The sequence below is a fragment of the Sebastes fasciatus genome, chromosome 5 (assembly GCF_043250625.1).
Source record: "Sebastes fasciatus isolate fSebFas1 chromosome 5, fSebFas1.pri, whole genome shotgun sequence".
NCBI lineage: Eukaryota > Metazoa > Chordata > Actinopteri > Perciformes > Sebastidae > Sebastes > Sebastes fasciatus.
Window position 1 is genome coordinate 38,582,368 of NC_133799.1, and position 17,677 is coordinate 38,600,044.

Genomic DNA, 17,677 nt, shown 5'->3' on the forward strand with positions numbered 1-17,677 from the left:
ACCTCAAAGGACTGAGAGCAAACCGACCTTTGAACACTCGCACATCCCGTCTTTGAAATGATGTTGGTGTTGATCTACATGCTGTGAAGATCCTTACAATTCTCTATTTACTGCTTGTACATCAAATGTGATCTATATCTCTAATGCCGACCTTACACCAAACGACTTTTCAAGCGATTTCACTGTCGCAGACATATTCCCAATGTGGGAATAAAATCACGAGAGTTTTGCAAGAGTTGCGGTGCGCTCCAGTGATCTCATTCATTTAGTGTAAGGTGGTCATAAGACTCAATCCAAGCCATCTTAAGTCAGTCCTTTTCTCGCCTTGACAATCCGATAAAAACAAACAAGTTTAATATTGGCATAAGTTCAATAATGCGAACATTGTCAACAACCGATAGGTGTGCTCTCTCCAGCACCAAACAGGAAGCAGCAAACGGGGTAGAAAGTAGACATGGAGAAACTGGTGGAGTTGTGGAGTGAACAAGAGTGGCTCTTTGACGTGTCCTCCCATTTGTACCACGACAGAGTGGAGAAGGAAAAAAGTTGCAGCTTTCCAAACCCCCTGTGAGTATGCTATATGCTTTCGCTGAATTTTCACTGATCTGGAAACAACATAGGTGAAGTCATTAACACTTAAAATATTTAGGTCAGTGTGAATGCAGCCCACCTGGCTGCAGCCTAGGAAATGGAACACAGCTATTTTCTGTGGCACTGCCAAGATGTGGATGTGAATTTGTACCAGCAGAGCAATATGACATAAACATTGGGGCTTAACATGTAGAGGATCTGGGGGGATCCTCCCCGTTTTTTTTTTTTATAAACAAGCTCTATTTTGATGGGTATTTTTCACTTTGGCATCTTATTAACATTGACAGTAGGCTACACAACTTATTAGGCTAATTAAAAAAAGAACTGTGTACCTCAAATACTGTAGTTTACTTTCCAGATTCATTTTGAATTGAGATCAATTGTGTAACTTGTCACTCGGGGCTAAACACCATGCCGATGTGGTTATTGTTGATTTGGAAAAATGACAAATGATAAATATTTGTAAAAAATAATTTAAAGAAACTTTAAAGTATTCAATTTGAGAACAGTATTTGGTGTGGTGTAATTGTGTCAGCGCACCTCCTGGAAGGGCGCCAGAAGTATGGGGATAGGAAGTGGAGAAGGGACCATTTGGCCCCTCACATTTACAGCCCTGATAGTGGGCCATATGCATTTACTGAAGAAGACTTTTGGTCAGGGACCTTCTTCAAGTATCCTTAGAAGCCTGAGCACTAATGCTACATGAAGACACTTTCTATTTGACTGAAAAGAATGTCTGGATTATACACAATACAGGTCTTTGTGAATTCATGAGCAGGTAAACAACTCCAGGACTGATTCAAAACAGTAGCAGGTAAACAACTCCAGGACTGATTCAAAACAGTAGCAGAAAAACCTGCAGTGATATGTTTGACTCCAACACAGAATACTGTTACAGTAGTTTAATTATCCTACAAAAGATAGAAGAAGTCAGGTGGACATAATTGATATCCATGCATTTTTGATAAAACATTCAATCAGTGGTTTCATTTGTACATTTTGGAAATATGAGCACTTCTGACTGCATCACGCTTTTACATCGAGGGATTCGACCACATTTGAAGTGGTTTTAAAAAAAAATTCTTGGACAACATGGAGTTTTCTACCCACACACCACCCTCATTTCAACACTGATTCAATATCAGAAATGTCCATAAAGATTTCATAATTTCCTCAGGCATTGTTGAAACATTTGTGCCATATGTTATGTTATGCCTGCTGAACACTTGAAAATATCATATTTTTGTAGGTCTGACACCAAACCGACAAATCTGCCTTTGTACCCTCTGCACTTGTCTGGATGTACAAACACCTAGGTTTGTTTAGTGCTCAGTACTGCGTGTAGACATTGTAGACAGCTTTCAAGAGGCAACTTGCAAAACAATTTAACACATAAGAATTGTGCAAACAGTGCTCATAAAGTGTAGCTTGTTATTCTGTCAACAGCTAGAACAGTTTATGGAATAGAAAAATTTAATTGTGCAAAGTCGTATTGATAATGCACCGATTGGTTTGCATAAAAAAGTAAGAGAGAAGATAAATAAATCAGGATGCAGGCGATTTCCCAACGGTGTTCTGATTTCCTTCATGATCTGTCACACTGATGCACATTTTACCACATTCTTTGTACAAGAGCACTTCCTGCTAACAGAAGTAAACACCTGAGGCTAAACAGTAGTGGTGTAGCTGTTAATATGTCATGGCCCAAGAGTGGGGTTGCATCTGAATGCAACCATCTAGACCCCATTTACACAAGTACTTTCAAAATGACAATGCTGCTGCTGAACGTTTTTTGCCTCCTCCAGAGCAAATGTTGTGCAGGGAGAAAAGAAAAAAAAAGACCTTTGTACAAAAGCAAAGCCCAGGCTGAAAGACTGATTATATTTTAGCAAAAGCAAGTAATAATGGTAAGGTTACGTTTGTACACATTGCCCTTTGTAAGAGCACAGCTATCGCTCTATAGCGGTTGTATGCCTCCACCAACCAGTCAAGTTGCAGTTTACATCCATGTCTGTCCAAACTGTCAGCACTTCATCATTTTATCCTGTTAGGCATTTCTGTGAAATTGTCATAATTAGCATATGAATTAGAGGGAGAGCGATTAATCGCCTTGGCCGATATGATGTTTTACAAACTATCGTTATCGTGGCCGATGGCTGCGCAGCCACCAGCAGTCACGCGGGGACGTACATCACCATTTTGTATGGAGGATTCATACACAAAGTCATGTGGGAGTCAGGGGGAGAAAAAGATTATCTCTCGAATATATAATGCAACACTATCAGCTCTGTCCATGATAGATAGGGAAGACAGGGAAGAAAAGATATCATTCAACTGTCACTTTAACTTACTGTACCAATTTGGCTATTCCAAATAATCCAGCCAATGAAATGAAATGAAATCCGAATTTTAGGATCCTCCTTACCCCGGGATTATGCACCCACATTTGTAAGAGTGGCATTTAACAATGTAATCAGATGCATAACAGAAGTAATCCTGGCCTGTCATAATAATAAGCCACAGAGCAGTACATCGCCCATTATAAATCAATTATATTGGATTAATCGGCTATCGGATTTTCTACTGCTCCAAACTATCATTATTATATCGGCCTTTAAAAATCCACTATCGCTCGACGTATACTATGAATTCTTGAGTTATGGCCAAAACCGTGATATATGAAGTCACATTGACCTTTGACCATCAAATTGCATCAGTTCATCCTTGCGTCCAAGTGGAAGTTTGTGCCATATTTGAAGAAATTCCCTCCAAGCATTCCTGAGGTATTGCATTCACGGGAATGGGGCATATGGACGTACGGACAACCTAAAAACGTAATGCCTCTGGCCACTGCTGTTGCCGGTAAAAAGCTTTTGCAAATTCCACAGACATCTAGTCTGACTGCTCAACAGAGCCTGCAGATTTGTCAGCCATCCAAACATGTATCCATCCAACATGTGAAAGGACTAAAGACAGAGAGTGATGACTAGAAAAACAAAGAAAACACTAAGAATTGAGCTTACTTGTTATACACATTTTCCCTATAAAATTCAAGCCTTGAAAAGACATTTACATTATTCATGATAATGCTGCTCCTGCAACCTCCAAAGCCTGAAACATACCACCATGTTACTGTGGATGTCATGATGCAAAAGCTGTGATATCACAGCCGCAGGCTGTTGGCAAACATATTTCCACCTTGAAATGCAGAGTCCACAAGCTGCAAACTGCTCCCAAGGTGTATAAATTTAGAGCAGCATGCCCAAAACATTATTCATCTCTTGGTGAAAATACAAGTCTGTATTTCATTTTTGCAATTTATGCCGTTGACGTCTTATTTATGAAAGAGTGCAGTTGAGGTCAGAATTACAGGGAATCAGTCATTGAAGGAAGCCTGTTCCTGTCAGATGGTTTGTTATACAGAACCATCTATTTGAGCCTATATCCAAAAATCACCAGACCCAGCAGAATTACATCCCATTGTGCCACTCTAATTCATAACATATTCACCAATGACGTTGAAAACAACACAGTAAGCAACGATATCACCAGTCTACCAGTCTTTACAGTCTACAATAGCAATTACAAGAATAATAAGCCTGACAAGCAAACAGAATACAGACGAGTAAGGTCAGAGGAATCCATTTACACACTCAAAAATGACTTACTGGCACAGAACTGGTATGTAATATACAAAGAAAGAGACATTGACAGTGCATACGAAACATTCTTAAGAATATTTAGGTCATTATATGATGGCTAACAAATTCAACCAGTTCTTTGTAAATGTTGGACCTGACCTAGCAGGAAGAATCCCTGATCCAGGAACATCTGGAGAATATCTGGATAAGCTGTTAGAGAAAAATCCCAGCTCAATGTTTCTCAAACCAGTGGATGACAAAAGAAATATTGGATATTGTTAATAAGTGTAAAAACAAAAGGTCTACTGATTTAAATGACATTGATATGACTCTAGTGAAAAAGGTCATTGAGGAGGTTTCAAAACCGTTAACATACATCTGTAACTTCTCATTCCAAACCGGTTCATTTCCAAACAAAATGAAAATAGCTAAAGTCATACCTATGTACAAAACTGTGAACAAACACAACTTCACAAACTACAGACCTGTCTCTTTACTTCCACAATTTTCCAAAGTACTGGAAAACTCTTCAACAATAGATTGGACACATTCTTAGAAAAGCACAAGTTACTCACTGACAGTCAATACGGATTCAGATCAAACAGATCAACATCACTGGCAATAATGGAATCAATAGAGAAATCACTAAAGCTATAGGTCACAAAAAATATGCAGTAGGGGTATTTATTGATATCAAAAAAGCTTTTGACACAACCAACCATGACATACTAATCAATAAACTGGAAAGCTATGGTGTCAGGGGTTTAGTATTAGATTGGGTTAAAAGCTATTTAAAGGGACTATTTGTAACTTTCAGAAATGCTTCTTAACAGCGACACCTGTGGCCGTTAAGTCAACGAAAGTCAGCGTCGGGCTCACGCTTGCTCGCTCTAAATATACCTGAACGAGCATCGCTCAAAACAGTGAGGCGACACACGTCAGCTAAAAGCACAATATCACTCTATATCTCAGCTGCTTGGCAGTAATGTTAGCTGACCAGACGAAGGTCTCTCCATGAACATGATTTAGATCTGATCCTAGTGTTGGCTTTCCCTGCCTCAGCGCAGCCGGAGAGAGCAGGGAGACACCGGCACCCGGTCGGTAACGAGACAACAACGTAACTCGTTGCAGAGCTCCGTCACTTCACAAGACACGGGAAACCTCTGTTGGTCTGGAGGAGCTGCAGCATTTATTTCTGCCCAAACTTCCACTGTACATTCACTAGATATTCTCAGAGCTAAACTAACTCTTCTGCAGTGTGGAGTGAGCGCGCGTTCACGTCTAGAGGTGGAGCGAGCTGAGCGAGAACGCGCGCTGTCTGAGTGAAGGCAAGCAGGCAGAGGAGGAGAGGCAGCGGCTACACGCGAACGCGCATATGCGAGCGCGCATGTGTCCCGACCTGGTACATTTATACGCTTAAAAAGTTACAAACAGTCCCTTTAAGTAAGAGACAACAGTTTGTGAAGTTGGGCAATTTCTCTTCAACTTGTTTGGACATTGCTTGTGGGTTCCCCCAGGGGTCAGTATTTAATTTCAAAACACACAGTATATGTACGACCATGAAGAGTTTTTGCATCTCTATTTGTGGAGTGAAACTATAGAACAGTTTTAATGTGGAGCTTAGGCAATGTCCAAACTTAAACCAGTTTAAAATGAGGTATAAAGACAAGCTTTTCTCAAGGTACAGGGATGAAGTGGGGGTTTAACAGGGGTTACTGTTTATTTATTTATTACTGATTATTTATTTATTGGTTACTTAATATTTATTCTGTATTAGTCTATCTTCCTATTTTTTTCTGTAAAGAATAATGCAAATTTGTGGATATTTGATTTTGGGAATAAGAATAATGTATGCATGGTCGGATGCTGTGTATTGTATATATTCAATTCAATTCAATTTATTTTTGTATAGCATCAAATCACAACAGAAGTTATCTCAAGACGCTTTATATATAGAGCAGGTCCATGACCGTACACCATAGTTTAGAGACCCAACAGGATCCACCAAGCGCACTGTGGCCAGGAAAAACTCCCAGATTAGTGGGAAGAAACCTGGAGCAGAACCGGGCTCTGGGTGGAAGGCCATCTGCCGAGACCAGCTGGGGGGATATATATATATATATATATATATATATATATAGAGAGAGAGAGAGTAAAAGAAAATAATGTAAAAGAGTGATAATACAACTATCGGAATTGATGTCATTGGGTCGTCCTCGACGGGCTTTCAAGCGGAGCTTCCAGCTGTCTCAGTCCACCATACATCTGGCTAGCTCGCCAGCACTGTCCAGCATCTCTCCTCAGTACGTCCATGTGTGTTGGTGTGGGACGTCCCTGTGATCGATGCCCGTGCGTTGGTTCCCGCAGCATCAGCATGCTTGTTGGGAGTTCTTGATGTCTTTGGCAGCGACCGAGTAGTGTTATTCTCCAGGCTGCCACTTTGTCACTAAATGTTGGTAATCCCTCGCTAGCATTGGTAGTCCCTCGTACAGATGTAGTTAATTAATGATGGTAGCAGTTGGTGTCAAGCCAGTATATATGTCTATATATATAGACATATATATGTCTATATATGTCTATATATATGTGTTATGCAGTGTGTGCATGTAGTGCAATGTGCGGTGTATGTATGTGTGTGTATATATATATATATATATATATATATATATATATATATATAAACTGGAAAAACAAAGTTTGTAAACTTGTGTTTGGTGGATTATTTCTCAGTTGTTACAATGCTAATTGGCATTGTATTTTACATCGTTGGAAAGCCTGTTTATTTACCTTCGCAATGATGTCCAACTTGTAAAGATCATGCATTTGTGGGATGATCAGCACAGCTGATTATGTGGGTAGCGCCCAAGAAAAATTTGCCAAAATGCTCTAAACAGTGTATTCTCATAAGGCTACCAGGAAGCCTGCAATGACTGCCCTTCACCGTCAGGCCCGTTTGCGTTGGTGTCGACAACACAGACAATGGAACCTGAACATGTGGGGGAATGTCATGTTCAGTGATGAGTCCAGGTTCTGTCTGCCAAAGTTGGACGGCAGGTCAAAGTATGGAGACGACGCGGAGAACGCTATGCTGATTGTAGCACCGATGGAGTAACATCTTTTGGTGGAGGCTGTGTCATGGTGTGGGGCGGCATCTCCCTCACTGGCAAAACAAGGCTTGTCATCATTGAAGGCCATCTCAATGCAGTGAGATATCGGGATGAGATTCTGCAGCCAGTGGCGATCCCATATCTCCACAAACTGGCACCTAACTTCATCCTCCAAGATGACAACGCTCGCCCCCACAGAGCCAGCTTCCGCCGCTACTGACGGTGTATTAAATGAATAAAGTGTAAATTAGCCAATATGTCATGTTTGTTCCTCGTTACTGATAGAGAGTTCAATCATCCAATCCACCAAACAACTCAAAACAAGAGTCAACACCAACAGGAGAATACACTGTTTACCATTGACGGAGCATTTTGGCAAATTTTTCTTGGGCGCTACCTACATAATCAGCTGTGCTGCTCATCCCACAAATGCATGATGTTGAAATTGTGAAGGTAAATAAACAGGCTTTCCAACGATGTAAAGTACAATGACCATTAGCATTGTAACAACAGAGAAATAATCCACCAAACACAAGTTTCCGAACTTTGTTTTTCCAGTATATATACGTATATAGTATATATGTATGCATGTATATGTGTATGTATGTATATATTGCAGGTTGTATTGCATGTGCATATTGTATATTATAAATTGTATATTATAAATAATAATTTAATTTGCGCATATAAGAAAAGATAACAAATAGTCAATATGATTAAGATAAATATGTAAGTAATGAATTGGTATTGTGGATTGATAACAAATTTATATTTTGATAAGGATAATTATGTCAGTAATTAATTTATATTTCCATATGACACAGATTAAAGGTAATAATTATAGTTAGAATAATTATAAATAATAATAATTATAGTTAGAAAATTTAGGAAAATTTAATTAGAGTATATGTATGGCTCAATAAGGAAGCTGGTTAATAATTAATAATTGACTTATGGAGAAGAGGTGGGATTAAATAAGTTTATACTTCTTCTCACTCCTTTTCAAATATGTAATTCGCATATTTGCACAGCCACACAGTGAATAAAGTCACCTCAAAAATAATTTTAATAATTATAAATTTCTTAAAACTTTTTTTTCTACTATCCATAGTTCTACATTATTCCATGTAGAGCTGGATCGATTTCATGGCATTGCTCTTTGGTTGACAAAGTATAATGTCACCTGTCCTTAACTGCTTTGCTTTATATTTATGGGACTACCCCAGCAACATTGCCCATCAAAGGTGACCCCTAAAAGTTTAGCCCCACTGACTACTCACAAAAGTACTGTTTGCATGATTTCATTTGGTTAAGCAGTGTCAGTCTTCCTTTAAAGAGAATTGGTGGTGTGTGTGTACATTGCTCTTACTTGCTCCAGATTCCAGATGGAATCTGGAGCATGTAGACTGCCCTCTGCTGTCTACATGTTTAAGCCGCTTTGGTTTGTATAGAGAGAATATGTCCCGCCCATTCCGATGGACCACCATGGGACCTTATTTTGGAAAAAATATGTACAGTAGTCAATGGCAAGAGACAAATATTTTTTTGATCCCGTTTGAATTGCTCCATGAATCACACATGTGATGTTTGTCAATCTAAAAGATAATTTTGCAAGGCAAGCAAGTTGCAGTTTGTGGTAAAATTGTTGTAAGTAGTATATAGATGGTACGTTTGCGCGTGCATGTGAAACGCGCGTGCACGTGCGTGTGTGTGTGTGTGTGCATGTGCGTACGTGTGTGTGTGCGTGCGTGTAATGTGCCTGTGTGTGTGTGGGGATGCAGGCGCACCCTGGTGACCCTGGTGACCTTTTTGTAACCCTAGGGCTGATGTTAATTATTGGTAGTTGACCAAAGGTGTCTGCTGTAGGTGTTATCAGTTGCTCCACAACAAAAAATGAAGACCCCATCCTGTGGATCCTGATGCAGTTAAAAAATACAGTTGTATCCCAATATGTGTCTTTATTACAGTACCAAATGTGACCAAATGTGACCAAATGTGTGACCAAATGTTTTTGCCTTTTGATGTTGCCTCAGAAGACCCATACTGTTGATCCTGATTCAGATAAAAAAAAAAAGTCAGTTGTATCCAAGGTGTTATCAGTTGCTCCGCAACAAAAGAAGACCCCCTCCTGTGGATCCTGATTCAGTTAACAAAATACAGTTGTATCCCAATATGTGAAGTCAGTTGTATCCAAGAGGTGTCTTTTTATTACAGTACCCATAAAAGATCAAACAAACCCTAGTGTGCTGTGGTCAAAAAATGTTTATGTCTTTTGATGCTGTGGTGGTTGGTACTGTTTGCAGGCTATATCAGCATGGCTCCTGTAACCATATGTTTGTTTGTGAGAGGGTGTATGGGTGCACGTGCGCGCCCGCTCCGCCCCCTAGGAGGTGGGCATGAGATTAGCTCCACCTTATAGTAGGTGTGTTGGGGGTGGGGTATGGGGTGGTATTGTTTGTAATAGATATCAGCCTGTATCCAGGGACAAATGGGGTGGATGTGAGCGGGATGGGGGTCATCTCTTGTATGCCATCTCCTAAAATTCTTTAGGAGATGTATCTGTGCTGTAATGATTTGTTAACATTTAAATTGGTAGATGTGTGTTAGTACACCACTAATTTTGCTTGTAGTCATCTCCCAAAAAAAAAAAGCGGTGCAATGTCGGTAGAGTTACAATATAGTGGGTTTTAAAAAAAAAAAAAAAAAAAAAAAATGTATGTAGTGTGAATGGGGCAACCTCAAGCCCTGTCAACCATGCATATTCATGAGATGTCACTAGCTCCACCTTTTACCTACACTTTGTGTATATAGTCAGCATTCAGCTGAGGTCGTGTTTACCAAACTTCACAACTTTTGAAGAGGACGCTTTTCCTAACGCCACTCTTGCATTTTCACATTAGGTACAGTGTTCTTTTCTTTGGATGCTTCATTTTTGCGTCTGTGAACATAGAGCTGATGTGACTTGCCAAAAAGCTCCAGTTTTGTCTCATCTGTCCAAAAGACATTCTCCAAGAAGCTTTGTGGCTTGTCAATATGCATTTTGGCAAATTCCAGTCTCACTTTTTTATGATTTGGTGTCCTCCGGGGTTGTCTGCCATTAAGTCCACTTTGGCTCAAACAGGAGAAAACTGCTCATGGACTACTACTAAAACACTATGAATACTATAGTCTAACAGCATTGTTAGAAAAAGAATTATTAATGGGACAAATTTCTTGGGTATTTTAGTGTGCGATCAACTGCCTAAACACATCAGGCTGCTTGGAGATGGTCTTATAGCTTTTACCTTTAACATGCTTGTCTATAATTTTCTTTCTAATCTCCTGAGACAACTCTCTTCTTAGCTTTCTGTGGTCCATGTTCAGTGTGGTACACACCATGATACCAATGTTTAATGTGTCCCTATGGTCAAATTATTTTCAATCTTTTCTAGGGGTACCATCATTTTTGTCCAGGCCAGTTTCATTAGTTTGTTTTTTTAAAATGATTCTGAACCAAAATTCAAAAACATTAGCTGATTTTCATTAGTTCATTTTCAATAAATTTGTATTTATTATTACTTTTTGTCAGTTTCAAGTTATTTCAGTGACCATTGTTTTTTTTTATTCTTTCTTTAACGGAAGGGTACCAACAATTTTGACTACGTGTGTAGATACACACACACACACACACACATACAGTATATACATATGTCTATATCCACACCCGCTTACATATAGATATCCACTTAGACACATTCGCTTACACAGTTATCTATTCTATTTTACAGACAAAAAAAAAAAGGACATATTTACATCCCTTTACTAGACCTTTTTATCGACATTACTTATTAATTAATTTTGTTTAACTCCAATCCTCACCCTGACTCAAAGTAGCCCACCCATGATCAAAAATGATATTCTGTTCTTTTATTTCTATTAACATCCCTCTCAAGAACCCACTGATGTTTCAAAAACATTTTGAAATGTTCAGTGTTTAACTGTTGTCTTTTTATAGCTTTAAATATAAATGCTTTCCCCATCGTAATGATGATGTTGTTCAGGTCTTTTCCTTTTTTTTTTCATCACCCCTTAAATCACCAAACATTATAGATAAAGGACAACTATAGAAATTTGATTTGTAGACTGAGATCCACTTTTTCAACTTTAATCCAAAATAATGCAACTTCCTTACAATACCAAAATAAATGAATGTCTGACTCCTCTTCCTCCTCACACAATCTACATATGTCACATTGTTGGATGCCCCATTTTTTTTTTTAGCATTCTCTTAGTAGGCAAGAATTTGTAGATTAGTTTTAGTTGTAAAATTCTAATGGAGACATCAAAAGAAGTTGTGTAAATACATGCATATACTTTCCTCCATGGGATACATTTGTCTAACAAATACTCCCATTTTTGACTGGATAGCTACTGGTGCAGCAGAAATGTGTTTAAGTTGCATGTATAACTGATATATTTTCTTGTTTATTTTTGTCTTATTCATCCATGTTGTGTCCTTAATGTAGGGGTAACATGCCATTTGTTTTGTACATAATAATAGCTTCCTTTTCCAGATCTGAGGTATAGCTGCACAGAGTTGATTAAATGTAAAAAGGTCACAAACATTACCGTATACTATTTTAAATTCATCATAAGTCTTGATTTCGCCCCCACTATTCAAGAGGTCATTTATAAATAATATTCCTTTTTTCAAACATTGATTCAATAAAGATACGGTGATCATTAATCAAAATATTTCTATTATACCACAACACTTGGCTCTGGATTTCATAACTTCACTCTGGTTGATGATATTGGTATTGAAACCAACTGACTATGGCCTCTTCCAAAAAGCCGGATAAGTATGGAAATGACTTTCTCTTTAATATAGTGAACTGAAAAGCAGTTAACTGGAGGTAAGGATAGAGTTCTTTGTGGAACAGAGGATGAGCAGACCTCAATCATTTTGCTGAAAACCACTGCGGATTTAAGATACATTTTGGTATAAGGGATGCTTTTAGTGCAAAGTTGAGTGCCTTAAGGTTTAACAATTTAAGTCCACAGTGTTTGTAATCATTATACAGATAAGCTCTTTTAATTTTGTTAGGCTTCCAACCCCATATGAAATTGAACACATTTTGCTCATATTTTTTAAACAGCTCCTCTCCCGGGGTAGGTAATGACATGAGGATATAGATAAACTGAGGAATCACTAAGGAATTTATCACTGTTATTTTTTTCCATATAAAGTTAAGTTAGTCATTCCCCAAACTTTTTAATTTTCTGTCTACTGTATGTAGCTTTCTATCAAAGTTTTCCTTCGTGATACGGTCCATGTCTTTAGGGATATGTATACCAATGACATCTATTGGGCCATCTGACCATTTTAGTGGGCAGATTACTATAGATATTAAAATTTGTACCTTTTCAGAGATCCAATTCGCAGCACAGTACATTTATCATAGTTAGGTTTTAGTCCGGAAATTACTGAGAAGTTATTCAACTCTTTAACTAATGCAGTAAAGGATGCAACATTTGGTTGATTTTGAAAGTTTACATCGTCCGCATACATTGATATTTTTGATTCCAAACTATTTATTCTCAAACCTTCTATGTTGTTATTCATTCTTACGTTTTGTGCTAAGATTTCTATAGCTATAATAAATAGATACGCAGACAGTGGACATCCTTGTTTCAATCCTCTATATTGCTTAATTGTTTCAGAAAAAAAACATTGTTTATTATTTTACACTTTGGATTACTATACACTACTTTTATCCAACTAATTAAAGAGTCTCCAAAGTTAAAATATTCTAAACATTTATAAATAAAATCCAAATGTACTTTATCGAAAGCTTTCTCAAAGTCAGCAAAAAAAATAAAAATAAAAATTAAAGCAGGGTTTTTTGTTGAGTCATAATATTCAATTATTTCAATTATTTGTCTAATACTGTCACTGATAGTTCGACCCTGTAAGAAGCCACACTGATCTGGATGAATAATATTGGGCAGTACTAGTTTTAATCTGTTTGCAAGACATTTGGCTAATGTTTTAGCATCGTTACATTGTAGTGTGATTGGCCTCCAATTCTTTAGAGTAGTGGGATCTTTATACCTTCCACCTGAATCTTGTTTCAATAATAGTGAGATTAAACCTTCCTGTTGAGTTTCTGTAAGTTGTTTTTTGCTATTGAAGGCGTTCAGCAAAGGTGTTTTAACAGACTCATAGAAGGTTTGATAAAAGTCTACAGGTATGCCATCGGCTCCTGGACTTTTTACCTTTTTCAAAGGAGTTAATAGCTTGATGTAATTCCTCCAGCGTAATAAGTCCCTCACAAGATTTTTTTCTTTCTCTGTTAACTTTACGGTATTATCGTCTTGAGAATTGGGGCTAGTATTTTGAGGCAATAAATCCTCTGGTGGGCTCTGAAAGGAGTACAATTTTTGAAAAATAATTATGTTGTTCCAGCAAAATTTCCATTGGTTCAATGATTTTATTTCCTACTACAAGCTTCAAAACATTTTTCTTTACAGTGTTTTTATACTGCAGATTTAAAAAATATTTGGTTGATCTCTCCCGATTTTCCATCCATTCTATTCTATTTCTCAAATATGATACGTTGGCTTTCTCTGCACATAGTCTTTCTAACTCTCTTTCCTGGTGCTCAAGATTGTCCAGTAGAGCTTGTGACACATTTGTATTATTGTCTACCCGTTCTGTTAAATCTTCTATCTCAGCTATCAATGTTTTTTCTGTCTCCAAACGATTTTTTAATTTTCCTTGAGCTGTATTGAATGCAGGGTCCCCTTAAGGTGCATTTAAAAGCATCCCATATAATCAAAGGATCCGCTGTATCATTATTCACTACAAAGAAATATTTTATGAATTTGTTTGTTGTATCTATAAACTCTTTATCCTTCAATAGCTTCTGATTTAATTTCCAGTATCCTGGACCACTATGAAATGTTGTGGCTCAAGGTTATAAAATGATGATCTGACCTAAATCTCTCTTTAATCTCGACTTTATTAATTTTTGGAGTCAAAGAAAATGATGTTAAGAAATAATCTATTCTGCTAGCCTGATTTCCTCGTCTCCATGTATATCTTGTTTGCTTTGGATTTTGCAATCTCCATATGTCAATTAAATCTAGTGAGGTCATATGCTCTAGAATGATAATTCTTAGTTTGTATGCCTTTTCGATCCAGATCTACATCCAACACAGTGTTGTAGTCTCCTGTCATTATCAAATTTTTATCATGTAGTTTTTTTTTTTCTTGCAACATGTTGAATATATCTTGAAAGAAGAGTGGATCATCAGAATTAGGTGCGTACAGATTTACTAATACAAATTCTAGGCTATCCACCAATATATCTTGTATAATATATCTACCTGCTTGATGTATTATTGTATCTTTGACCACAATATCTACTTCCTTTTTTATACATTATCATTACAACTTTAGAATTTGAGCATCCGTGTGAAAAGTATATGTTATCCCCTCCACTCTGTTTTCCATTTAATCTCATACAGTTGGGTAGAGTAAACAAAATATATCATAGTTTTTATCCGTAAGCCAACTAATAAAGTGTCCCCTTTTCTTCCTATCAGCTAAACCGTTACAGTTGAAGCATGATATTACTAACTTAGACATATTTGATCTTCAGTGGATTCTATACTTTCATGATTCTTGAAAAAAAAAAAGGAAGGAAATAATAATAGTGACACCAAAACAACGGGAAGGGGCTGAAAAAAAATAAAACATACAAAAGGCAAAAACAATTAAGGTAATATAATAAAGTAAATTTAAAAAATAAAATACAAAAACAGAAGCATATAACATAGGATCATATTTGGATCCAAATAAAACATACAAAAGGCAAAAACAATTAATCCAAATATGATCCTATGTTATATGCTTCTGTTTTTGTATTTTATTTTTTAAATTTACTTTATTATATTACCTTAATTGTTTTTGCCTTTTGTATGTTTTATTTTTTTTCAGCCCCTTCCCGTTGTTTTGGTGTCACTATTATTATTTCCTTCCTTTTTTTTTTTCAAGAATCATGAAAGTATAGAATCCACTGAAGATCAAATATGTCTAAGTTAGTAATATCATGCTTCAACTGTAACGGTTTAGCTGATAGGAAGAAAAGGGGACACTTTATTAGTTGGCTTACGGATAAAAACTATGATATATTTTGTTTACTCTACCCAACTGTATGAGATTAAATGGAAAACAGAGTGGAGGGGATAACATATACTTTTCACACGGATGCTCAAATTCTAAAGTTGTAATGATAATGTATAAAAAAGGAAGTAGATATTGTGGTCAAAGATACAATAATACATCAAGCAGGTAGATATATTATACAAGATATATTGGTGGATAGCCTAGAATTTGTATTAGTAAATCTGTACGCACCTAATTCTGATGATCCACTCTTCTTTCAAGATATATTCAACATGTTGCAAGAAAAAAAAAAACTACATGATAAAAATTTGATAATGACAGGAGACTACAACACTGTGTTGGATGTAGATCTGGATCGAAAAGGCATACAAACTAAGAATTATCATTCTAGAGCATATGACCTCACTAGATTTAATTGACATATGGAGATTGCAAAATCCAAAGCAAACAAGATATACATGGAGACGAGGAAATCAGGCTAGCAGAATAGATTATTTCTTAACATCATTTTCTTTGACTCCAAAAATTAATAAAGTCGAGATTAAAGAGAGATTTAGGTCAGATCATCATTTTATAACCTTGAGCCACAACATTTCATAGTGGTCCAGGATACTGGAAATTAAATCAGAAGCTATTGAAGGATAAAGAGTTTATAGATACAACAAACAAATTCATAAAATATTTCTTTGTAGTGAATAATGATACAGCGGATCCTTTGATTATATGGGATGCTTTTAAATGCACCTTAAGGGGACCCTGCATTCAATACAGCTCAAGGAAAATTAAAAAATCGTTTGGAGACAGAAAAAACATTGATAGCTGAGATAGAAGATTTAACAGAACGGGTAGACAATAATACAAATGTGTCACAAGCTCTACTGGACAATCTTGAGCACCAGGAAAGAGAGTTAGAAAGACTATGTGCAGAGAAAGCCAACGTATCATATTTGAGAAATAGAATAGAATGGATGGAAAATCGGGAGAGATCAACCAAATATTTTTTAAATCTGCAGTATAAAAACACTGTAAAGAAAAATGTTTTGAAGCTTGTAGTAGGAAATAAAATCATTGAACCAATGGAAATTTTGCTGGAACAACATAATTATTTTTCAAAAATTGTACTCCTTTCAGAGCCCACCAGAGGATTTATTGCCTCAAAATACTAGCCCCAATTCTCAAGACGATAATACCGTAAAGTTAACAGAGAAAGAAAAAAATCTTGTGAGGGACTTATTACGCTGGAGGAATTACATCAAGCTATTAACTCCTTTGAAAAAGGTAAAAAGTCCAGGAGCCGATGGCATACCTGTAGACTTTTATCAAACCTTCTATGAGTCTGTTAAAACACCTTTGCTGAACGCCTTCAACTGGTCATATAGCAAAAAACAACTTACAGAAACTCAACAGGAAGGTTTAATCTCACTATTATTGAAACAAGATTCAGGTGGAAGGTATAAAGATCCCACTACTCTAAAGAATTGGAGGCCAATCACACTACAATGTAACGATGCTAAAACATTAGCCAAATGTCTTGCAAACAGATTAAAACTAGTACTGCCCAATATTATTCATCCAGATCAGTGTGGCTTCTTACAGGGTCGAACTATCAGTGACAGAATTAGACAAATAATTGAAATAATTGAATATTATGACTCAACAAAAAACCCTGCTTTAATTTTTATTTTTATTTTTTTTGCTGACTTTGAGAAAGCTTTCGATAAAGTACATTTGGATTTTATTTATAAATGTTTAGAATATTTTAACTTTGGAGACTCTTTAATTAGTTGGATAAAAGTAGTGTATAGTAATCCAAAGTGTAAAATAATAAACAATGTTTTTTTTCTGAAACAATTAAGCAATATAGAGGATTGAAACAAGGATGTCCACTGTCTGCGTATCTATTTATTATAGCTATAGAAATCTTAGCACAAAACGTAAGAATGAATAACAACATAGAAGGTTTGAGAATAAATAGTTTGGAATCAAAAATATCAATGTATGCGGACGATGTAAACTTTCAAAATCAACCAAATGTTGCATCCTTTACTGCATTAGTTAAAGAGTTGAATAACTTCTCAGTAATTTCCGGACTAAAACCTAACTATGATAAATGTACTGTGCTGCGAATTGGATCTCTGAAAAGGTACAAATTTTAATATCTATAG